At 46.8% G+C, this 25,275-nt stretch overlaps 2 long non-coding RNA genes across 3 annotated transcripts in view; one reads left to right on the forward strand and one right to left on the reverse strand.

The window, feature by feature from the left end:
* LOC137517594 (uncharacterized) overlaps nt 1–25,275 on the reverse strand; it is a 98,914-nt gene that overhangs the window by 41,104 nt on the left and 32,535 nt on the right. The window lies entirely within an intron of this gene.
* Nucleotides 11,916–25,275, forward strand: part of LOC137517592 (uncharacterized) — a 61,540-nt gene continuing 48,180 nt past the window's right edge. Inside the window, exons 1-2 of one of the 2 annotated variants that reach the window (XR_011020582.1) lie at nt 11,916–12,004; nt 14,254–14,403. This is a non-coding gene — a long non-coding RNA (uncharacterized lncRNA). Of the gene's footprint in view, nt 12,009–14,253; nt 14,404–25,275 lie in introns of both variants that reach the window. The other variant, XR_011020583.1, reaches the window with a different exon arrangement.

Below are 25,275 nucleotides of genomic sequence, written 5' to 3' on the forward strand. Positions count from 1 at the left end.
TTGTCACCTCCTCAAACGGCCACATGAGCCTGCAGGCATTTCGCATGAGTGTCCAGTACTTCGGCCAGAGAGTGTCCTTTGACTGTAGTTGTAGAGATACTGTTTGACGGCTTTCTCCTGTTGTAGCAGGCGATTGAACATAAGGAGGGTCGAATTCCAGCGCGTCGGGCTATCGCAAATCAAGCATCTCACCGGCAATTTGTTTCTCCGCTGAATATCGGCAAAGCATGCCATGGCCATGTAAGACCGTCTGAAATGCCCACACACCTTCCTGGACTGCTTCAGGACGTCCTGTAAGCCTGGGTACTTAGACACAAATCTCTGAATTATGAGATTCAGCACATGTGCCATGCAGGGTACATGTGTCAACTTTCCCAAATTCAAAACCAAAATGAGATTGCTGCTGTTGTCACACAACACGTTGCCGATCTCCAGCAAAAGTAGCTACTTGCACGGATACACGCTAGTACGCAACGAGGAGTACCTGGTTCCCCGCTATGGCGGTCTGCAGCGCGGGTTGAGCCAGTACTTACAGTACACGTGAATGACAATCAAACCTTACACTGAGCCAATCCGGAGTGGTTTGGATGCCTGACTGTCAGCACCACCATAGGACTTAAAGCTGCAAGAGTTGGTGAGATTGCTCTGATCTGTGCCTATGCTAGCTGCGGGCTGTGGAGATCCAGACATCATTATCTGCCATATACAACATATCCTCTCCCCCTCTCTGAAGATCTGGAAGGGTTAGGTACCGGTACCAGAAGGGGTATGAGTGTTGAGTTGTGTGGCGTTTTGGATGTCTGAGTGTTCTATTATGGCCATTTTTAATTGCTTTTATTTGGTTGATCTGTGTATGGGAGTAGTTCCCTAATAAAGCTGATTATTTGTATTTTCATATATCTGTGAGTGACTGCAATGTATGTACAATTTGGTACTGATCCAACTTTTTGTTAAAAGCAGCCAGGAGAGCTGCTTCAGTGTGACTCTCCACTTTAAGGCAAGACATGTCTAAGATGGCGTGACACCGTCGTACCCGGCATGCAGCATAGGCCCTGGGGAGCTGGGACTGTGTGGCTGGAGAGGAGATCACAGCACCAGTAGAGTAGCACTGCCACTGAGCCAAGGAGGAGGAGGATGACATTGAAGAGGATGTAGCAGGAGGAGTAGGAGGAGAAGCAGAGGAGGTGGCAGCAGGCCTGCTTGCAAGCCGTGGAGGTGTCACAACTTGGTCTGCTGCACAACCACATGCTCCCTGCTTGCCAGCAGTCACCAGGTTGACCCAATAGGCTGTGTAAGTAATGTACTTGCCCTGACCGTGCAGACCAGGCATCCGTGGTCAGATGGACCCTTGACCGAACGCTGTGTGCCAGAGATGACACCACTTGCCTTTCAACTTCATGGTACAGTTTGGGTATCGCCTTTTTAGAGAAATAATTGCGGCCTGGTATCTTCCACTGCGGTGTCCCAATGGCCACAAATTTACGGAAGGCCTCAGAGTCCACCAACTGGTATGGTAACAGTTGATGAGCTAACAGTTCTTCCAAGCCAGCTGTCAGACGCCGGGCAAGCATGTGACTGGCAGACATCGGCTTCTTCTGCTCAAAGATTTCCCTCACGGACACCTGGCTGCTGCTGTGTGCAGAGGAGCAGGAACTGCTCAAGGTGAGAGGTGGAGTGGAGGAGGTTGGTTGTGATTGTGAAGGTGCAAGGGAGAAAGCGGCTGAAGATCATGCATCTAAAGGAGAAAGAGGGTGGCTTTGCTTTTGTGTGCTGCTTTTCCTCTGGTGCTCTTCCCATTGCAGTTTGTGCCTTTTTTTCCATGTGCCTTCGTAAGGCAGTTGTCCCTACGTGGCTGTTGGCCTTTCCACGGCTCAATTTTTGGAGGCAGAGAGAACAGATGGCATTGTTTTTATCTAAGGCAGACACACAAAAAATTCCAAACCGCTGAGCCCCCTGGGGTGTGGGCACTATGGTGGCATCAGCAGCTGACGTTGAAGGGCATGTTGGCTCGCTGTCCATAGGTGACAATACATGGTGCCAGACACTGCCACCAGCTGTTTCTGAAGACGAGCTCCCCCTGCTTCTTTCAGCAACTCGTCTCCTCCTACTCTTCTCTGACTCCCCCTCTGAACTGTCCCCTTGGTCATCTTGTCCCTTAGGAACCCACATGGCATCTGTATCATCATCATCATCATCATAATCATCCTCCCCAGCTTTGCTTGCCTCAGGCACCTTATAAACTGCACCAACAGCAGGTACTTCATCATCCTCCTCCTCACACGTTAGTGTCGCCTAACTCAGACATATGAGGTGGTGAAACTTGCTTAGTGCCTTTATCTTGTTGTAACAATAATGTCTGTGAATCAGTTAATTCCCCACCAAACAACTCCTGCAAAGTGTCAAATGCAGTGGATGTGTGTAACGATTGTGGAACTTTCTCCGTGATCAGCGCACAACGCGTGCGCTGACACGGCGGAAATCCTCCACAAGCGTGTAATTGCAGGCACCCAGCAAAAGGTGCTACGCACCTGTAGAGGGAAATTCCTGTCGGCAGATGGCGCTGGGGAGTGCAGAGGAACCAATCCTCTGTACCTTCACAAATGCCAGACAGGAATTGTACGAAGCGCAGAACGCAATCGCAAGAGAGGCGATTGCGAATGAGAACGAGCAAAGGGACAGGTTGTATGTGTGTGCGCCAATCCAGTCACCACCCCGTGACCGTGCACACACAACAGCAGATATGAAATAGGAACGCGATCGCGAGAGGTGCGATCGCCAGACGTGACACAAGGCAGATCAGGACAGAATACGAGGGTAGCAAAGGCACAGTAAATAATACAATGAGAAGATGCGGAAAACAACAAACGCTAGCTAACCGCGAACACCGCACTCATTCGCAACAGTGCACGCGGTTATGCGCGGTCTCCACGTGATAGGCACAATAGAGACAAGCACGCCTAACTAACCATCGACAGACAAACATGAAACAGAGGACGCGAACGCTTGCTTAACGGTTACCTCACCGAGCCTCCAGCATGCGGTCGTAGCAGATAAGACAGACACACGAAAACAGGGACAAGCGAGAGATAGGATCCCCAGCACTAGCAAAAAGTGGCTAGCGCGATCCAGGTACAGAGTAGCAGAACAGAAGGATCCCCAGCGCTAGCGAAAAGTAGCTAGCGCGATCCCAGGAGACAGAACAGAAGGATCCCCAGCGCCAGCGAAAAGTAGCTAGCGCGATCCCAGGAGACAGAACAGAAGGATCCCCAGCGCTAGCAAAAAGTAGCTAGTGCGATCCCAGGAGACAGAACAGAAGAGATAGCTGGTAGCAACCGCTGCACCAGCTATACTCCAAGAACAGAGATCAGAACCATCTCCTGTCAACCACCATAGGGACAGGACAATGTCAACAGGCAAGACAAGACAGAACAGGTAATACAGATAATACAATCCTAACTGCACTAGGGAAATCTGCCTAGCGCAGATTCAGGAATTACTCTAAGCTGATGTTCAAACAGAGAGCAAGGCTGACACCCCACCAGGAGTGTTACATAGGACGAAATCCTTATGAACAGCCAAGCATTGTGGGAAAGACATAGTACTTATAGTACACGCCTCCAATGAATGTGGCCAGGCAATTTGCATGACAACGTATGCAAATTCCTCTGCAAGCACATGCTGCAAAACTGACAGAAGCTCTTCTTTCCAGAGTCCTGCAGCATGCAAATCAAAACAATGGTCAAAAAGCTGCCTGCCTGCACAGGCAGCTGAGCAAATCATCACAATGTGGAGCTTGTAGTAGCGCTGGTGGCGGCGGAAGATGAGGTGTTCTGTGTTAAATAGTCAACCACGTCCTGACAATCTTGGGAGTTGATGGGACGTACCTTCTTCTGAGCACTATACTCTGTGCCAGGGCCACACAAAATCACATCAGCATGACCCCGAACAGACCTGCCAGGTGGCCTGCCTCTGGGTCTGCCTCTGGCTCTGCCTCTGCCTGTTGTTTTGTCCATTTCGGGGGGTGGGAGGGGGGGGGGGGGGGTGAAGAGAAAGGTATGCACTGACTTGACTAATACAATGTGCAGTCACACAGGTGCAGTGAAAGGTATGCCATGACTGGTATTACAATACAATGTGCAGCTGTCACACAGGTGCAGTTAACAGGTGTGCACGGACTGGTATATTACACAGCGTGCGGTCACACCGGTACTGTGAACAATTATGCAATGACTAGTATTACAAACTTGCAGCTGTCACACATACAGGTACCGTGAACAGGTGCAGTGACACTGCGCATATAACATTGCTTGCAGTCACGTAGGTAGGTAGGTGCACTGAACACAGGTGGGTATGCAGTGATTGGTATTTCAAATGTGCAGCTGTCACACACAAACAGGTACCGTCAACAGGTGCAGTGACACTGTGTGCGCTTACGTGGGTAGATAGGTGCACTGAACACAGGTGGGTATGCAGTGATTGGTATTACAAATCTATAGCTGTCACACACAAACAGGTACCGTCAACAGGTGCAGAGACACTGCGTGCAATCACGTAGGTAGGTAGGTGCACTGAACACAGGTGGGTATGCAGTGATTGGTATTACAAATGTGCAGCTGTCACACACACAGGTAGTCACTGAATGTGCTGGGTCTGGCAGTGGCACAATAGGAATTAACAAGGGGCCAAGGTCCCACCAGCAGCTGCGACTGACTGACAGGGCTGTATATGCAACATAAGTGTCTGTGGGACACACACACACAAAAAATATATCACAAGAACAACATTAGCTCTCAAAAGAGCTGTTGAGGATAAGGAGTGCTTTTTAGCAATAAGATCAGCAAGAAAGAGCAACCTAACAAGCTTAACACAAGAGCCTAACTAAGCTTTCTCTATGTCAGCAGCAAGGTTCTCTCCTTTCTCTAATTACTGCAGCCACACGAGTGAGTGAAAAGGCTGACGCTACCTGCCTTTTATATGGGGGCTGGCTCCAGGAGGGAGTGTAGCCTGATTGGTTACCCTGTGCCAGCTGACTGTGATGTAAAGGGTCAAAGTTGACCCTAATGATGTTGCATGTTTTGTTGTTGCAGGTTTGCAGCTGCAGTGCAGCGAGAAAAATTAGGCAGACATGTACACGCACCAGAAAAATTATTATAGCGGCCGCTGCTAGCAGCGGCCTTAAAAATTCAGGAATCCGCCTGATGTCCTGGACCCTGTTGGTGGTGGCGGAGAAGGCAGTTGAGTGGCCTGCGGGCAGAGATGCTGTGTGGGGAGCGACTTAGTCTTGGGGCAGGCAGTCACACGGCGTGCAGGCAGAGAAGCTGTGTGTGGGGACTGACTTAGTCTTGGGGCGGGCAGTAGCCCTCCAGGATCCATGCCTCATTCATTTTGATAAAGGTGAGGTACTGAACACTTTTGTGACTTAGGCAACTTCTCTTCTCAGTGACAATGCCTCCAGCTGCGCTGAAGGTCCTTTCTGACAGGACGCTTGAGGCAGGGCAAGACAGAAGTTGGATGGCAAATTGCCACAGCTCTGGCCACAGCTCAAGCTTGCGCACCCAGTAGTCCAAGGGTTCATCGCTGCTCACTGTGTCTACATCCATACTTAAGGCCAGGTAGTCGGCTACCTGCTGGTCCACGCGTTGGTGGAGGGTGGATCCGGAAGGGCTAAGGCGAGGCGTTGGACTAAAGAATGTCCGCATGTCCGACATCTCCATGAGATCGCTGGAGCGTCCTGTCTGCGTGGACATGGGAGAAGGATTATCGGCAGTGGTACCTTTATTCCGTTGTGCTGTGACATCACCCTTAAACGCACTGTAAAGCATACTTGCCAGCTTGTTCTGCATGCGCTGCATCCTTTCTGCCTTCAGGTGAGTTGGTAACATGTCCGCCACTTTGAGCCTATACCGAGGGTCTAGTAACATGGCCACCCAGTACAGGTCATTCCCCCTGAGTTTTTTTTATACGGGGGTCCCTCAACAGGCTGGACAGCATGAAAGACGCCATCTGCACAAAGTTGGATCCAGACATACTATCCATCTCCTCTTGCTCTTCCTCAGTGATGTCAGGTAAGTCCTCCTCCTCCTCCCAGCCATGAACAATACCACGGGAACGTTGAGCAGCACAAGCCCCCTGCGATGTCTGCTGCGGTTGTTCTTCTGCCGCCTCCTCCTCCTCCAAAGAAACACCTTCCTCATCATCCGAGTCTGACTCCTCTTCCCCACATAACTCTTCTTCCTCTTCCTCCTCCCCCTCTGTGCTGCCGCAGGTGTTGAGGAAGCATCTGGTTCTGATGAAAATTGCTCCCACAATCGTTCCTGCCATAATTGTTCCTGTTCATGCTCCTGCACAGCTTCATCCACCACTCTACGCACGGCTTGCTCCAGGAAGTAAGCATACGGGATCAAGTCGCTGATGGTGCCTTCACTGCAACTCACCAGGTTGGTCACCTCCTCAAACGGCTGCATGAACCTGCATGCTTTTCGCATCAGTGTCCAGTTGTTGGGCCACAACATCCCCATCTCCCCAGATTGTGTCCTTTTACTGTAATTGTACAGGTACTGGGTGATCGCTTTCTCCTGTTCTAGCAGGCGAGAGAACATGACCAGGGCTGAATTCCAGCGAGTCGGGCTATCACATATCAAGCGTCTCACCGGCAAGTTGTTTCTCCGTTGAATGTCCGCAAAGCGTGCCATGGCCGTGTAAGACTTCATGAAATGCCCACACAACTTCCTGGCCTGCTTCAGGACGTCCTCTAAGCCTGGGTACTTTGACACAAATCTTTGAATGACTAGATTCAGCACATGTGCCATGCAGGGTACATGTGTCAGCTTTCCCAAATTCAAAGCGGAAAGGAAATTGCTGCCGTTGTCACACACCACGTTGCCGATCTCCAGCTGGTGCGGGGTCAGCCACCGATCCACCTGTTTGTTAAGAGCAGCCAGGAGAGCTGCTCCAGTGTGACTCTCCGCTTTGAGGCAAGACATGTCTAAGATGGTGTGACACCGTCGTACCTGGCATGCAGAATAGGCCCTGAGGAGCTGGGGCTGTGTAGCTGGAGAGGAGATTGCGGCACCAGCCAAGGAGGAGGAGGAAGATGACGACAGCGAAGAGGATGTAGCAGGCGGAGAGTAGGTGGCAGGAGGCCTGCAAGCTGTGGAGGTCTCACAAGTTGGTCCACTGCACAGCCACGTACTCCCTGCTTGTCAGCGGTCACCAGGTTTACCCAATGGGCTGTGTACATAATGTACCTGCCCTGACCGTGCTTAGCAGACCAGGCATCCGTGGTCAGGTGGACCCTTGACCCAATGCTGTGTGCCAGAGATGACACCACTTGCCTCGCAACTTCACGGGACAGTTTGGGTATCACCTTTTTAGAGAAATGATTGTGGCCTGGTATCTTCCACTGCGGTGTCCCAATGGCCACACATTTACGGAAGGCCTCAGAGTCCACCAGCTTGTATGGTAACAGCTGGCGAGCTAACAGTTCCGCCACGCCAGCTGTCAGACGCCGGGCAAGGGGGACTGGCAGAAATTGGTTCCTTCTGCTCAAAGATTTCCTTCACGGACACCTGGCTGCTGTGGGCAGAGGAGCAGGAACCGCTCAAGGGCAGAGGCGGAGTGGAGGAGGGTGGCTATGAAGGTGCAAGGGAGAAAGCGGCTGAAGATGCTGCACCTGAAGGAGGAAGAGGAGAAGGAGAGTGGCTTTTCTTTTGGGTGCTGCTTTTGCTCAGGTGCTCTTACCATTGCAGTTTGTGCCTTTTCTCCATGTGCCTTCGTAAGGCACTTGTCCCTACATGAGTGTTGGCCTTTCCACGGCTCAATTTTTGGAGGCAGAGACAACAGATGGCATTGCTCCGATCTGAGGCAGACTCATTAAAACATGTCCAAACCGCTGATCCCCCCTGGGGTGATGGCACTATGGTGGCATCAGCAGCTGATGTTGAAGGGCATGTTGGCTGGCTGTACATAGGTGGCGATACATGGCACCAGACACTTCCACCAGCTGTTTCTGATGACTAGTTCCCGCTGCTTCTTTCAGCAACTCGTCTACTCCTACTCCTCTCTGACTCCCCCTCTGAACAGTCCCCTCTATTGGGAACATACGTGGCATCCGTATAATCATCATCATCATAATCATCCTGCCCAGCTTCGCTTGCCTCAGACACCTCCAAAACTGCACCAACAGCATGTGCTTCATCATCCTCGTACTCACACATTACGTCCAAAGTGTCGCCTAACTCACACATATGAGGCGGTGTAACTTGCTTAGCATCTTCATCTTGTTGTAGCAGTAGTGGCTGTGAATCAGTGATTTCACCACCAAATAACTCCTGCGAAGTGTCAAATGCAGCGGATGTGGTGCTTGTAGTAGCGCAGGTGGCTGCGGAAGATGAGGTGTTCTGTGTTAAATAGTCAACCACATCCTGACAATCTTGGGAGTTGATGGGGCATGCCTTCTTCTGAGCACTGTACTTTGGGCCCGGGCCACACAAAATCACATCAACACGACCTCGCACAGACCTGCCGGGTGGCCTTCCTCTGGGTCTGCCTCTAACTATTCCTCTACCTGTTTTGTCCGTTTTGTCCATATCGAGGTGGGTGAAGTGAAAGGTATGCACTGACTTGACTAATACAATTTGCAGTCACACAGGTGCAGTTAACAGGTATGCATGGAGTGGCATATCACACTGCGTGCACTCACGTAGGTAGGTGGGTGCACTGAACACAACAGGTAGGTATATGCAGTGATGAGGTGGATGCACTCAACACAAAAGGTAGGTATATGCAGTGATGAGGTGGGTGCACTCAACACAACAGGTAGGTATATGCAGTGATGAGGTGGGTGCACTCAACACAACAGGTAGGTATATGCAGTGATGAGGTGGGTGCACTGAACACAACAGGTAGTTATATGCAGTGATGAGGTGGATGCACTCAACACAACAGGAAGGTATATGCAGTGATGAGTTGGGTGCACTGAACACAACAGGTAGGTATATGCAGTGATGAGGTGGGTGCACTCAACACAACAGGTAGGTATATGCAGTGATGAGGTGGGTGCACTCAACACAACAGGTAGGTATATGCAGTGATGAGGTGGGTGCACTCAACACAAAAGGTAGGTATATGCAGTGATGAGGTGGGTGCACTCAACACAACAGGTAGGTATATGCAGTGATGAGGTGGATGCACTCAACACAAAAGGTAGGTATATGCAGTGATGAGGTGGGTGCACTCAACACAACAGGTAGGTATATGCAGTGATGAGGTGGGTGCACTCAACACAACAGGTAGGTATATGCAGTGATGAGGTAGGTGCACTGAACACAACAGGTAGTTATATGCAGTGATGAGGTGGATGCACTCAACACAACAGGAAGGTATATGCAGTGATGAGTTGGGTGCACTGAACACAACAGGTAGGTATATGCAGTGATGAGGTGGGTGCACTGAACACAACAGGTAGTTATATGCAGTGATGAGGTGGGTGCACTCAACACAGCAGGTAAGTATATGCAGTGATGAGGTGGGTGCACTCAACACAACAGGTAGGTATATGCAGTGATGAGGTGGGTGCATTCAACACAACAGGAAGGTATATGCAGTGATGAGGTGGGTGCACTCAACACAACAGGTAGGTATATGCAGTAATAGGTATTACAATGTGCACCTGTCACACACACAGGTAGTCACGGAATGTGCTGGGCCTGGCAGTGGCACACACACAGTATGGATTATCAAGGCTGTCTATGCAACACAAGTGTCAGTGGGACACACACACACACACACACACACACACACAAAAATAGATCACAAGAACAAGAGTAGCTCTCAAAAGAGCTGTTGTGGGGTGCTATTTTAGCAATAAGAATCAGCAAGGAGCAAGCTAAGAAGCCTACAAGAGCCTAACTAATCTTTCCCTATGAGAGAGTCTACAGCAGCTGTCCCTTCTCTAATTAGTGCAGGCACACGAGTGAATGTAATGGCTGGCGGTGCCTGCCTTTTATAAGGGGGAGAGTGGCTCCAGGAGGGAATGTAGCCTGATTGGCTACAATGTGCCTGCTGACTGTGATGTAGAGGGTCAAAGATGACCCTAATGGTGCATTATGGGGGCGAACCGAACTTCTGTAAAAGTTTGCCTTAGATGGCGAACGCGAACCACCGGAAGTTCGCCGGGAACCATTCACCGGCGAACCGTTCGGGCCATCTCTAGTTATAGGTGAATCCTATTTAGATTCCTTTCATACTTACAGCATAATGTTGCATTGCAGTACTCCCCAGCTGCTCTCCACTGCAGCTCATCACACTGGCCATTCATGTCTATAAGACATAGCACAGAATCCGCAGTACATCACAATGTGATGGAAGTGGTCCAGCCAATGCAGAATCTGCAGCATGTTGCCATACGGTGCGCATGATACAGCACTGTGCACGATTCAGGCCTCTTTCACACTGTGGTATTGCATCTATCACCCTTGCCACTTCTACATCGCAGTGGCCATTAATCTCAATGATAAGAATAAACATACATATATCCAGGCACATCGCCTCTAGTTAGGACATTAAATAAATTATTAGGGAAAGGGAGGTGCTGAAGGGGGTGTGGCTAGAAACAGCAAAAATCAATTAACCCTTCGCACACTCACATGCAAATGTTCAAACAAATGCATTCACAGATTTACTCATCCAGGCACAACCCTACAGCTAAATTAAAAGCCAGGGTTTTAGTTCACAGAAGAATACATTCTTATGCTTAGTCACCTATACTGCGTAAAAGTACCTAGGTAAACATAGGTGTCCTAACTCTGGCCCTGTAACATGCATAGTGCAGACATGCAAACACATTCATTGCATCAAACCTATCAATGGATTAGGAGCACACATCCTAACTTCCTCTCCTGGGAAAGACAGTGCATCTTACCAATCGCACAAGGGAGCTAACGCTATGTGTCCATGTGCACCATGCGCATACACCAGCACAAGCTGTCTGCATGCTGACAAACATACAGGGGAAGGGGGGAGTGCACCGAATTGGACCCTAGCCACAGGGGTCAATGATAAGAATAAACATACATATATCCAGGCACATCGACTCTAGTTAGGACATTAAATAAATTATTAGGGAAAGGGAGGTGCTGAAGGGGGTGTGGCTAGAAACAGCAAAAATCAATTAACCCTTCGCACACTCACATGCATCCTACAGGCTGACAAAAGACTCACCCCAGTGGTTAAAGAGAGACCCTTGTTTGCGTATAAAAATTGCAAAAATATTCGCAGCACCCTGGTGCAGGCAGATCTCTGGCAGAAATACGTTCAGAAACCATTTAAATTGTCTGAGCGTACTGGATGTTACAAGTGTTGCAAATGCAACATATGTAACTCACTGATCACGGGAAGTGCATTTACCCACCCACGCAGTGGAAAAAAGTATGCCATCAGAGATTATGTCAATTGTGACACTAATCATGTGGTTTACATGCTTAAATGCCCTTGTGGCATGGCATACGTCGGCAAGACCACTGGCCCTTTCAAAAAACGGTTCCAAAGACACCGCAGTGATATACGCATGATGTATAAGGCCGTCGAGAAGGGGGAGACTCCTGATGTCACTAAGCCTGTAGCGCTGCACTTTCTTGAACAACAACATCAGGTTCATACCCTGAGAGGGATGGTCATTGAATGGGTTCAGCCACCTAGGAGAGGAGGTAACAGAAAACGCTTGCTCCTACAGAGAGAGGCATTTTGGATTTACACGTTAAATACGGTAGCGCCTGCGGGTCTGAATAGTCATAATGGTCTTTCTTGTTTTCTGTCTGATAGATGAAATATAACTATGTATGCTGAAGTGTAATAATGTTCTGCCCTGTAAATAATTTGTATATATTATGTATTTATGCATCTTTTTATATCTGCAGGGTTTCTTTTATCCCGCTTTTGGGAGGAATTGGGTATCCTGTTCTTGTAGTTTCCACGGTGTTATGGTATCTCTCTATCTATCTTGGTGGTATGTAAGTAGCATCTTTTTTTCTTCTCTGTTCCCACTGAGGTGTGCCTCACCTAAGCTCATCTGCTTATGCATAGGTTATGTGCGTTTGTGGTTCCTATAGTGCACGCCACGCATGGACCACCAGGATTGGGCAGTGGGCAGGTGTCTCACGGATCCTGGTGTTGGGGGCACTCTGTGTCCCGCACACCAGGATAGACATTTGCCGCGGAGTATAGTGGGGCCGCAGTCCCGTATGGTGATTGACCGGTGTTCGTCACTAGGTTGGCTGAGCACCATCACACCTGGGGTATTGGGACGTTTTGTCCGCTAGTGCCCTTCTCTATGATTTCCACGGGGTTCCGCATTAGCAGTATGTCACTGTGTGCACTGGTTGCCACGGTTGCGGACTCACACGCGGATTGGTTGGACGGCTGCTTATGCCATCCAATCCACCATGAGGAGTGACGTATCCTGACGGCGCACGCAGCCGTCCGGAGATGATTACGGGGGAGGATACCATCCTGGTTTGAGTGGCGTTGGCTTTGGCCAGTTGCTGGTTTTTTCCCAGCAACACGAGAGGCGGGATAATGAGCTGCACTGCTTTTATCCCAAAAATCTGCATTTGCGAGGCCAAGTTTTAGGCATAACATAAAAGTAAGTGAATCCAGACACTGTATTAAAGTATTATTAAATGTATTATTGGGCCACAAGCAGCAAGGATCAGGTAGTGAATAGTAGATTTTACTGGTAGGCAAGAATAATTGGTAGAGTGTAGAGGCATAATAGGAGATAATAAGTAAAATGAGAAATAAGAAGTGACCAATAGCAGGAGCCCAGAAGTGACAGCTAGTTGGTGAGTGACCAATAGTGTCAGATAATTGATGACAAATAATGGCAAACAGAATAATGAGAAGTGAAGTAATGGGAAATGCATTGTTTTTATTGTGTCATCCAAAATTTTGGTGAGTTCCTTTGGATATGTAAGGCAATATTTTTCCTTGTTTTTAAAATGCTTAAAATACATTGGGGTTGATTCACAAAGGTTACTTATTTTCACTTTAACTGTAAGGAGTGCTAATGCATGAGATAAACTAATAAGGAGAGATAATGCATAAGATAAATAGGTAGGGAGAGCTAAACCATGAGTTATGGCAAATAAGGAGAACTAAACAATGAGTTAAGTTAGATAAGGAGAGATAAACCATGAGTTACGTCATTTAAGGAGTTAATAAATAAGTTGAGATAATTTAACAGAAAAGCTTTGTGAATCAGCCCATTGTTTCAAGTGTGGGCAGCATGGTGGTGTAATGGTTAGTACTCTCACCTTGTAGCGCTGGGTTCCAGATGCAAATCCCAGCCAGGGCACTATCTGCATGGAGTTTGTATATTCTCCCCGTGTCTGTGTGGATTTCCTCCAGGCACACCAGTTTTCTACCAAACCCCAAAAACAGATAAGTTAATTGGCTTCCCTCTAAATTGGCCCTAGACTACCATACAGACATATGACTATGGTAGGAATTAGATTGTGAGCCCCTCTGAAGGACAGTTAACCTCCCTGGCAGTATGAGAAGTGCAGCTGCGCAGCCGCGGGAGGTTGTTTTTCACTTTTTTTTTAGCATGTAGCTAGCCTAGCGCTAGCTACATGCTTCCCCCCTCCTGCGGCGTCTCCCCGTAGCGTCCGATCGCCGCCGGTGCCGCTTGCCCATGAGGAAATCCCGTTCTGAACGGGATTTCCTTGAGGGCTTCCCCCATCGCCATGGCGATGGTCGGAGTGACGTCATCGACGTCGCCGACGTCGTGACGTCACAGGGAATCCCGATCCACCCCATAGCGCAGCCTGGCGGCGATTGGCCAGGCTGAGCAAGGGGTATGCGGGGGGGGGGGCCTGTATCGCGGCGGCTAGCGGCGCATCGGCGGTGGGCGGCGGCGATCAGACCAAACACGCAGCTAGCAAAGTGCTAGCTGCGTGTTTGAAAAAAAATTATGTAAATCGGCCCAGCAGGGCCTGAGCGGCACCCTCCGGCGGCTTACCCCGTGTCCAGCACAGGGTTACCGCTAAGGAGGTTAAGTGATCAGACAATATACGCTATACAGTGCTGTGGAAGATGTCAGCGCTATATAAATACTAAATAATAATAATAACTGTTGGGTGCCTTCTGTGTTGCTCTTATTATTTCACCTTAGCTGAAAGGTTGACATTGGCATGTTCCACACTGCTTTGATATACTACACTACTGGGGCTTGTGGTTTCCCTTGTGTTTTTGAAGGAACATCGACCTTCATCCCCCAAGTTAGCTGGTAATGACTGTGATGGCTGGTGATGACTGTACAGAGGATTACTGAGCTGAATCAAGGCCATCAGCAATGGTGCAGAATTTCCCTGTTCAACAGCAAGTGAATCTACTGTAGAAACACAGGTACAATATGCATAAATGTATTATAGATCTTTACATGACATTATAGTCAGACAGAGTTTGGATTTGTGTGCAAAGTGCTGTCAACTTGATTACTTGCGTGTGCAGGAACACACTAAAAAACATGATTAGTTATTTCAGCTAATAGATTTTGAAGGCTTTAATTTGCTGTGAGCACTTCCTTCTGAAGCATATGCTTCTGGCTGGCAAATCAGATATTTCCAATTCCTTACCTGATTAAATGGATCACTTGCTTCTCCATGGGTTCTTGTTCACCTGAGCAACACTATTTAGAATGACTTCTAGTGCTTTTTTCTTCTTGAGCGCTACACACTCTTCTCCTTCTCTTTGGTATGTAGCATTGGCACTTGGAAGGAGCACAGCTTATTCTTGATCAAGAAAAAACGTTCTTCTTCTTCTCTTTAGGATGTGATGCTGGCAGGAGCACACCCGCTGCTTTATCATGACAATCTGTTTTTTTCCCTTCTTCTCTTAGACATGCAATGACAATTTGCTAAGGGCATCTGCTTCTTGATTACATGGTAGCAAAATAGGCATTGGAACCTGGTGGTGGCTGGTGGGACCACAAGCATTAATTATATTACCTTATGACAGCAGCACAAGGAGTTGGTGGTAGCAGGTTGCAGAATAGGCCTTGGCACCTGGTGTTGGCACCATAGCATCACGCAAATTAAACAATCACAGCAGCAGGAATTGGTAGATGCTTAGGCCGTGGAACCTGGTGGTGGGACCACAGCATTAATTAAATAGAATTATGACAGTGACAGCAGGAGGAGTTGGTGCTAACAAAATAGGCTGTGGAACCTGGTGGTGGGAACACAACATTAATTAAATTACATTATGCCTGTAGCAGCACTAACAACATTTTCAATGTTTGTAAAGAATGGTGTTACATAGAGTGTGTCACCCACACTCCCCAAGAACCCCAGATATAAAATACTGACACCTGTGGCAGCAGCAGGTTCCAGACAGCAGTTGTGAAGCTGCAGTTGGGCCCGCACCACAAATCAGACAGCGGAGTTTTCAATGTGAACACCCTTGATGGCAGCAGGTTAGCATATGTGTTGTGACTTATCAGGCTGACAGACACCTGCGGCAACAGCAGGTTACAGGCAGTGTTGTGATGCCAAATTCGTGATCCGAATCGTGATTGCTTTTTTCGTGGTTGTGTTTTTCTTTCACTTAACCCTTTGTGGAAATGGGTAAGGGGTACTTTGTACCCCTATACTCATTTCTCCTGGGAGGGGGGTGGGCATCTGGGGTCCCCTTCTTAAAGGGGACTCCCAGATGCACACCATGAGCCCCCCCCCCCCAGGGAGTCGTCGCCCCACCTCCTCCTGGGGCACTGCAGGTGGGGAAGAGACCTTTGTCCATGGATTGGACAAGGGCTCAGGGGGAGAGGGGAAGGCTTGGCCGCCTCTCTCCCCTGGAGCCCCCCATACCATGGACCATGCGGGCTGGTAAAGCTCAGGGTGCGAAGCCCCAGTCGGCCGGGCCTCTGCATTCTTGCTATCCCAGCCTGCATGGGGACAAAGGGATACAGAGGCTCGGGAAGGGGGACCCCACACCATTTTATTTTCTGATTTCTCACACTCAGAACATTCCCCAAAAATAAAAAGGGGTAAGGGATGTAAGGGGTTTTACTTTAACTAATCAAATACACTAAAACTCAACCTAATAGGTCTCCTAAATACTTAAAAGAAAGGAAAGTAACATTCAAGCAGGGATGCTCGCCAGGACCTCGTGATCATGGATAACCCTTGATCACGAGCATTTTTTCCACTATTCCGAATTTGTGATCCGAATCGTGGTTGCTTTTTTTGTGGTTGTGTTTTTCTTTCATTTAACCCTTTGTGGAAATGGGTAAGGGGTACTTTGTACCCCTATACTCATTTCTCCTGGGAGGGGGGTGGACATCTGGGGTCCCCTTCTTAAAGGGGACTCCAGATGCCACCATGAACCCCCCCAGGGAGTCGTCGCCCCCGCCTCCGGTGCCCATGGATTGGACAAGGGCTCGGGGGGAGAGGGGAAGGCTTGGCTGCCTCTCTCCCCCGGAGCCCCCATACCATGGACCATGCGGGCTGGTATAGCTCAGGGTGCGAAGCCCCAGTCGGCCGGGGCTCCGCATTCTTGCTATCCCAGCCTGCATGGGGTTACAGAGGCTCGGGAAGGGGGAACCCATGCCATTTTATTTTCAGATTTCCCACACTCAGAACATTCCCCAAAAATAAAAATGTTTAATTTTTTTTTTTAAATATTATTTTACACTATCTTTTTAACATATCCTGCAAATTTGGTGTTGCTAGGATGTAAGGGGCCTTTGCTATTAACTGCTAAAGTCAGCGGAAATAATTATCCACAATCTGTCATTGACCGGCATTTAAATGTATCTAATTGAATAATAAAGCTAACAATTGCAGGTACAATTAGCTTAAATTAGCACAGATCAACCACAAATTGCAAATACACAGCACTACTCTACACAGTACTGTGTGACAGCAAGGAGTTTATCTAAAATGGCATCCACCTTTTATAGAGAGGGGTTGACCTGGAGCTCAGCTAATTCTTAATTGTTGCTAGGGACATTCTGCTTGGTCCACATTTAAAAGAAAAAAATGTACTAGTAATCGTAATTATGACTCACTCACATAATGACAGTGTAATTACGACTGCACCCGTAGTGGTAATTCATAATCACAGGTGATTAAGGGCTACGACTATGATATCCTAGGGTGTAATTACGACTCGTACATTACAAATCATTAGTGATGTAGTGAACATCAAATTTTCGGTTCATGAACGCAAATTTTCCACAACAGTTCGTGAACAGGCATATCTGGGGAACTGCCGTAGGCTTCAATGGGTAGGCAAATTTTAAAACATATAGGGACTGTTTCTGGCTACAGAAGTGATGGAAAAGTTGTTTCAAGGGGCCTAACAACTGGCCTGTGGCATGTCAGAGGGAGATCCAAGGCAAAAGTACCACCAAAAATTACGTAGTTGACGCAGAATCTAAAGGGCAGAAATCACATTACATTCCGAAATTTGTGGAATTAAGTGCTTTAAAACACCCAGCATGCGTACACGGCTAAAAGGTAGTGTGAGGGTTAGGCCTGGTTCAAACTGACAGATGAAACTCTGCGTTTAACACACTGTAAACAACTGCAAAGATCAAATATTGCCGCCGAGAGAGGTGTCAACTAGCAAAAACTATGATTTGTTCATCCTTTTCCTTTGATAAGCTCTCCTCTGCATACAATTAAACTCCTGCATAATTAATTCAACATGCTCAGTCCTCACGTTTAAAATACCTCACCGAATGACTTTACCATCAAGAAATCAGCTGGTCTAATCTCTGTCAGAAAAAGTGTGGTGTGGTTACTCCTTGTTTGCCTTTGTAAATTGTGGAATTACTGAATGTTAGACCAGATCTAAAAACAGGTCTAAAACATTACACCAAACCATCAGTAGACTAAAAACATCTGTAGACTAGTCTAAATTAGTTAGTGAATTGAGGCCAATGCAACCATGTTCACAGTTTCTCTTTAATTGTAGCATGTAATGTATGTAGTTCAATGCTTAATTGTAGCATAGTGTATGTATGTATATATATATATATATATATATGTATATATATATATATACATACAGTGGCTTGCAAAAGTATTCGGCCCCCTTGAACTTTTCCACATTTTGTCACATTACTGCCACAAACATGAATCAATTTTATTGGAATTCCACGTGAAAGACCAATACAAAGTGGGGTACACATGAAAAGTGGAACAAAAATCATACATTATTCCAAACATTTTTTTACAAATCAATAACTGCAAAGTGGGGTGTGCGTAAATATTCAGCCCCCTGAGTCAATACTTTGTAGAACCACCTTTTTCTGCAATTACAGCTGCCCAGTCTTTTAGAGTATGTCCCTACCAGCTTTGCAGATCTAGAGACTGAAATCCTTGCCTATTCTTCTTAGCAAAACAGCTCCAGCTCAGTCAGATTAGATGGACAGCGTTTGTGAACAGCAGTTTTCAGATCTTGCCACAGATTCTCGATTGGATTTAGATCTGGACTTTGACTGGGCCATTCTAACACATGGATATGTTTTGTTTTAAACCATTCCATTGTTGCCTGGCTTTATGTTTAGGGTCGTTGTCCTGCTGGAAGGTGAACCTCCGCCCCAGTCTCAAGTCTTTTGCAGACTCCAAGAGGTTTTCTTCCAAGATTGCCCTGTATTTGGCTCCATCCATCTTCCTATCAACTTTGACCAGCTTACCTGTCCCTACTGAAGAGAAGCAACCCCAGAGCATGATGCTGCCACCACCATATTTGACAGTCAGGATGGTGTGTTCTGAGTGATGTGCAGTGTTGGTTTTCTGCCACACATATCGTTTTGCATTTTGGCCAAAAAGTTCCATTTTGGTCTCATTCGACCAGAGCACCTTCTTCCACATGTATGCTGTCCCCCACATTGCTTGTGGCAAACTGCAATCAGGACTTCTTATGCTTTTCTGTTAACAATGGCTTTCTTCTTGTCACCCTTCCATAAGAGCCAACTTTGTGCAGTGCACAACTAATAATTGTCCTATGGACCGATTCCCCCACCTGAGCTGTAGATCTCTGCAGCTCGTCCAGAGTGACCATGGGCCTCTTGACTGCATTTCTGATTAGCGCTCTCCTTGTTCAGCCTGTGAGTTTAGGTGGATGGCCTTGTCTTGGTAGGTTTACAGTTGTGCCATACTCCTTCTATTTCTGAATGATCGCTTGAACAGTGCTCCATGGGATGTTCAAGGCTTTGGAAGTCTTTTTGTAGCCTAAGCCTGCTTTAAATTTCTCAATAACTATCCCTAACCTGTCTGGTTTGTTCTTTGGACTTCAAGGTGTTGTTGCTCCCAAGATTCTCTTAGACAACCTCTGAGGCCCTCACAGAGCAGCTGTATTTGTACTGACATTAGATTTCACACAGGTGCACTCTGTTTAGTCATTAGCACTCATCAGGCAATGTCTATAGGCAACTGACTGCACTCAGACCAAAGGGGGCTGAATAATTACGCACACCCCACTTTGCAGTTATTGATTTGTAAAAAATGTTTGGAATCATGTATGATTTTTGTTCCACTTCTCATGTGTACACCACTTTGTATTGGTGTTTCATGTGGAATTCTAATACAATTGATTCATGTTTGTGGCAGTAATGTGACAAAATGTGGAAAACTTCAAGGGGGCCGAATACTTTTGCAACCCACTGTATATAACACATTAACCAGATGTCCATAATATATATGTTTTGAGTATGTCTGAAGTGCATTTGCATTTGTAAACTGATAATATGTTTTTGCCTAAAACTTTTCATACAAGCTGTAAGTAGCTTTGTAAACTGCTGCAGGTTAAACACTGAATTATCCATGCACATTGACTTAGTGAGAGTGAGGAATAATTTATTTTCATGCACCATTGAGGCAAATTATTACATCTTTACAAATGCTTGGCGATCACTTTCAATATGCCTGCATGATATGCATTTTATGATGCATATCCTCCCAGACTAATAAAGAACATTGTTGAAGTCAGACAAAATCAACGATTCTCTTAGGCTTGCTGTGAGACTGCAATTAACAGTTCAGAGGATATATGTTTTCCGGCACTTGTTCCCTCATTTACAGTCTCTATGTTTATTGTGAATTATTTATACTGTATATTGTATGACTAGTAATATAAAGCACTGATGTTCATTCCATTTGGCTCAGATAATGGGAACAAAAATAATATATACAGTATGTATATATATATATATATATATATATATATATATATATATATATATATATATACATACTGTAATATTTTAAAAACATAGTAGATCAATAAAAATGAAAAAGATTCAAGCATATGAAGTCACCTGCTTAACATTCATAGATTGATGTGTATTTCTTGAGGAGGCAGCATCCCACATAGACAGAGCAACTCCTCACATGCCCAGGGAAGGTTGAAAGAGTTGGTCGGGAGGCAGCAGTCTCTGGGTACAGAGCCCGGTGTGGAAGGCTTTGTACAATTTACCTGTAAGTGCCCCCTGGAACTTCAGCATGTCTTCTCCACATTGCACAATTTAGCCTCTCCTCTGTATAAAGCCCTCAACTGGTGCCTCTTATTACTGCATTGCTGCTGGAGAAGTCAGAGAGTTCCTGCACATAAGAGTTGTATTTGTGCCTTCTGCTCCACACCGCTCTGCATATAGTGAAGGGGCTACCTAATCCTGTGGAGAGCACATCTGGCTATCTATGTGGAAGGGGAGATTACCTAACACTGGGGGACGCATCTAGCTATCTATACTAGAGGGAAGGGAGGCACGTCTGGCTATCTATCAAGTGTGTGTGTGTGGGGGGGGGGGGGGGGGGAGGGGGCTTACCAAATTCTAGGGACACGTCTAAGGGGGTACTTTGGAATCTGCACCTCTTGTGATGGAGAACCTTGCCCGGTCCTGCACACACCTGCCTACCTAACTATACAACAGTCACTGCATTGTAGCTTAGAGCATTGTATAAATCTTGTAGGATAGCATGTTACCATACCCACACTTGACCATCTGACTGACCAGTTGATCAATTTCCACAGATGACTCCAAACACAGACACTAAGACATCTACTTTTGAGGGAACTTTTATGCTGTGCGCAGCATCAATATACTGTGATTATTCTGTTTTTTTGAGTTCACTAGTCATTTTTACAGTTACCACAGACCAGTTTTGGTGCAAACCAATTTTCTAATTGGGCTGAGCTGAGCTGTTACGTGGGTTCAATATTGCTCAGTATTATCGCTGTATAGGTACATCACTGCCATACAAAAATAAACACACAAAATATTAGCATGCAGTGTTGACACAACCAATTGTTTACGTTTGAGGGGCTCACAGGTGTAACCGCACCGTGCAGGTGCAAGATACCCTGCGCCTGCCCAGTAGCACAGAGCAGCACTTGCATGTCTCTTTCTGCTGTGCATGAGCAGCTCCGTGCTACTGCACAGTTCCACCATGCTTGTTCACGGGCTGAGTGCAGCTGTGAGCTTTCAGAAGGCCATGGACAGCAGTGGTGGTCTGAGACACTAATTACCTCAACTGTAAAAATGGATATTAGCTTTCCTGGTCATGTAAAAAAGAAGCCACTTTGTTCTTTTATCGTCCTGATGTTGTTTTAATCTTGATTTAGTTAATAGTTTTAAATCTGTGTAATAAGTGTTGTTTTAAATTGAAAAAATGAGGGCAGATGAGCATTACACTTATTACCTGCTTTACCAGGAAATAAGAATATTGATTATCTCAGAATAGCACCTACTTGCACAATTCAGTATATTTTTGTATAATACATTTAGTAATAAAAAAAATTAACAACCCCCCCTTGCTACCCAAACCTCTGTTAACTACTAGTCCCGTGCAACCTGGCATTGCCAGAACAATACCAGCCCACATGGTCCAGTGTCCACTGGAATTGTTCAGGTAGCAAAGCCCCACTCTGTTGGGTGCAGCCATTCAGTAAATACTAGCCTATGCAGAGAGCAAGGAGTTAAAAGAGGCTGGGGGGGTTAAAATATATATTAAAAAAGTGAATCTAGTCAATAAGTAAAGTGTGGTGATGAAGAAAGCTCAGTGTGAGAGAACGCGGAAAAGCCGCCGCGTGTACTAACAGCAAGGCGGCTGATTCCGCGTCCAACACGGCGGTCTGCACGCGGAAGCGTGCGTCTGGTAACTTGGCAGAACGCGGTAAAGCCGCCGCATGTACTGACAGCAAGGTGGCTGGTTCCGCGTCCAGCGCGGCGGTTTGACCGCAGCAGCGTGCATCTGGTCTGGCTGAGTCTGTTAGTTCACACAGGCTTAGGAATACGTGCGCGCGCGCTGAAAGGAAGAACTTTTATGATGGCCGGGGGGGGGGGAGGGTCAGCTGACCAGGCCGATCAGCTGACCTCAGAGCTGGTAACCATTGGTTGATCACTTCAGGGTGGTGCCAGAGAGCGCTGCTCTATATATGGTTACTGCTGGCCACTCTCAAACTGTCTGCCGTTGCAAACACTACGTGGAAGCACTCAGACCTTAGTCAGATCCAACAGTGTGTTTGAACCAGGAGGACCTGGGAATTCACACTGAGCCAGATTACTTGTGTTATCATTCTGTTATACTTCAGACTAGTTCCAGGGTGTAGAGACCACGGACCTAACACCCAAGACTAGGGAACTTGTGTTATCATTCTGTTATACTTCAGACTAGTTCCAGGGTGTAGAGACCACGGACCTCACACCCAAGACTAGGGAACTTGTGTTATCATTCTGTTATACTTCAGACTAGTTCCAGGGTGTAGAGACCACGGACCTCACACCCAAGACTAGGCAACTTGTGTTAACATCCTGTTATACGTCAGACTAGTTCCAGGGTGTAGAGAACACGGACCTCACACCCACGACTAGGCATAGTTTGATATTGGTTATGACCTGTTGCTTTCCTGACTATCCCTCTGCTCTCTGATTCGGTACCACGCATATCTGATATTCTGTTGCCAAACCCTGCCTGCCTTGGATACCGAATCAGCCTTCTGTCTTTGTACTTTGTCTGTCCGTGTGTTGCCGACCTGGCTTGCCCGACCTCGAGAGCTATCTCTCTCCACTAAAGAGATAGTCTCCAGATCAGTCAGTGACATCCACCTTCAGGTGTCACTCACTCTCTGACCCTTCCTACCTTCAGCCTGACTCCACCCCTTGGAGTATCCCAGGTTGCTGGAGGGTTTCTGTACTCTCTATAGCAGTACCTCCTGTACTGCCAAATGCCACCTGCTCATCAGGTGGATTACTCAAAGTCATACTGTTACACCAAACACTCAATATATATATTCAGAGGTGTCCAGAGGTTAGTACTATATCTGTATTATTGGTGATTCTGCAGATCATCCATAATCAGGTATAGATCTGTATTCTTGGTGATACTGCAGATCACCAATAATCAGATTCTCTCTGTGTGCTGACACCGATCGTTACAGAATGGCAGACCAAACCCAAATGGACGCATTTAACAGCCGTCTGAATGCACTCACCCCTCGGTGGAAAATTTCATCCAAGTGCTGGACAATCATCAGACCCAGATCAATGCCTTGTCTGGGTCTGCACAAACCTTACAGACGGCTGTGGATGCAGTGCGATCTCCTCCTAGCACAGACATATGCATGTCTGTACCTGAAAGGTTTTCTGGCCATAGATCTGACTTTCAGAACTTCAGAAATCGAGTGTTATCGTACTTTGAGTTGAGACCTAATTCTTCAGGAACCATAGCACAAAGAATTACATTTATTAAGACCCTATAGTCAGGGGATTCCCAGACCTGGGCATATAATCTCCAGCCAGGGAATGAGGCTCTAGCCTCAGTTGAGGCATTTTTTAAAGCCATGGCTATAATTTATGATGATCCGGACATTGCCTCTACCGCGGAGCGGAAGCTCAAGACTTTGCGGCAGGGCAGGGATCCGGTAGAAGTTTACGCAGCTGAGATCAGAAAATGGCCAGTTTCAGCCAGATGGGGCTCATTTGCGCTTCTAGACTGTTTTTTGTCAGGGCTGTCAGACGCGGTCTCAGAGCTAATGTTGGGTCATCCTGAGCCAAAGTCTATCGATGAGGCCATTTCATTGGCCATCAGGGTTGACCGTCGCCTACGTTACCAAAGACAGACCCGGGGTAGGAACAATGTGAGATATGTGTCCTACGCCGCGCCGCCATCTGAGTCATCTCCACCCGCTTCGCCTCCACCAGAACCAATGCAGATTGGTCGGTCGAGATTGTCCCGGGTGGAACGGAGGCGCAGAGAAACAGAGCAGCTTTGTCTGTACTGTGCAGAGGGGGGTCATAGAGTGCAAAATTGTCCCAAAAAGTCGGGAAACGCTGTCGCCTAGGTGTAGTCGGAGGTAATACCCTAGGCGCGCAGTCATTACCTCTAGATGATAAACGTATGCTCCTCCCATATCTTGGAAGGATAAGACAGAGACCACTGAAGCCTTCATTGACTCTGGCTCAGCAGCCAACTTTATTGATTATGAATTTGCTAAGAAATTGGGGATTCCAATTTCCCCGTTGAAGCAACAGATTCTGGTCACTGCAGTGGATGATTCCCCCTTGCAGAGTAACCACCCTCTGTCTCAGACCCCAGAGTTAAGGGTTACGGTAGGGGTGTTACATAAAGAGAATTTACAGTTTCTGGTGTTGCGAATGACAACCTCCACGATCATTCTTGGTATGCCATGGTTACAACCAGTGCTGGGCCGAAATTACGCATTAGCGTAATTACGCATCGTAATTCACTACAAATGCACCGTAAGCGTTACGTGTAAGGTTACAGTATTGCACGTAACTAATTACGCGTAGACCGTAGGTTACGTTATTACGCGTAACAAATTACGCGTAAGACAGTAAACTCCTATTGAAATTACACAGTCTGCCGTAATCGCGTAATATTACGCTCCCGTATAATATAAAAAAGCCGCCGACTTTAAGGGTTAATAGCAAAGCCCCCTTAAGTGCTAAGAGCCTCAAATTTGGAGAATATATTGAGAAGATCAGAAGGAATAAGAGGAAAAAAATTTTTTCAAAAAGACCTTATAGTTTTTGAGAAAATCGATGTTAAAGTTTCAAAGGAAAAATATATACATTTAAAAACCTGCCGACTTTAACGGTTAATAGCAAAGCCTGCTTAAAATTTAGGAACACCAAATTCCCAGGGTATATTAAGGGGATCAGTGGGAATAAGAGGAAAAAATTTTTTTTCAAAAAGACCTTATAGTTTTTGAGAAAATCGATTTTTAAGTTTCAAGGGCAAAAATGTCTTT

Source organism: Hyperolius riggenbachi, chromosome 5 (genome assembly GCF_040937935.1).
Source record: "Hyperolius riggenbachi isolate aHypRig1 chromosome 5, aHypRig1.pri, whole genome shotgun sequence".
Lineage (NCBI taxonomy): Eukaryota > Metazoa > Chordata > Amphibia > Anura > Hyperoliidae > Hyperolius > Hyperolius riggenbachi.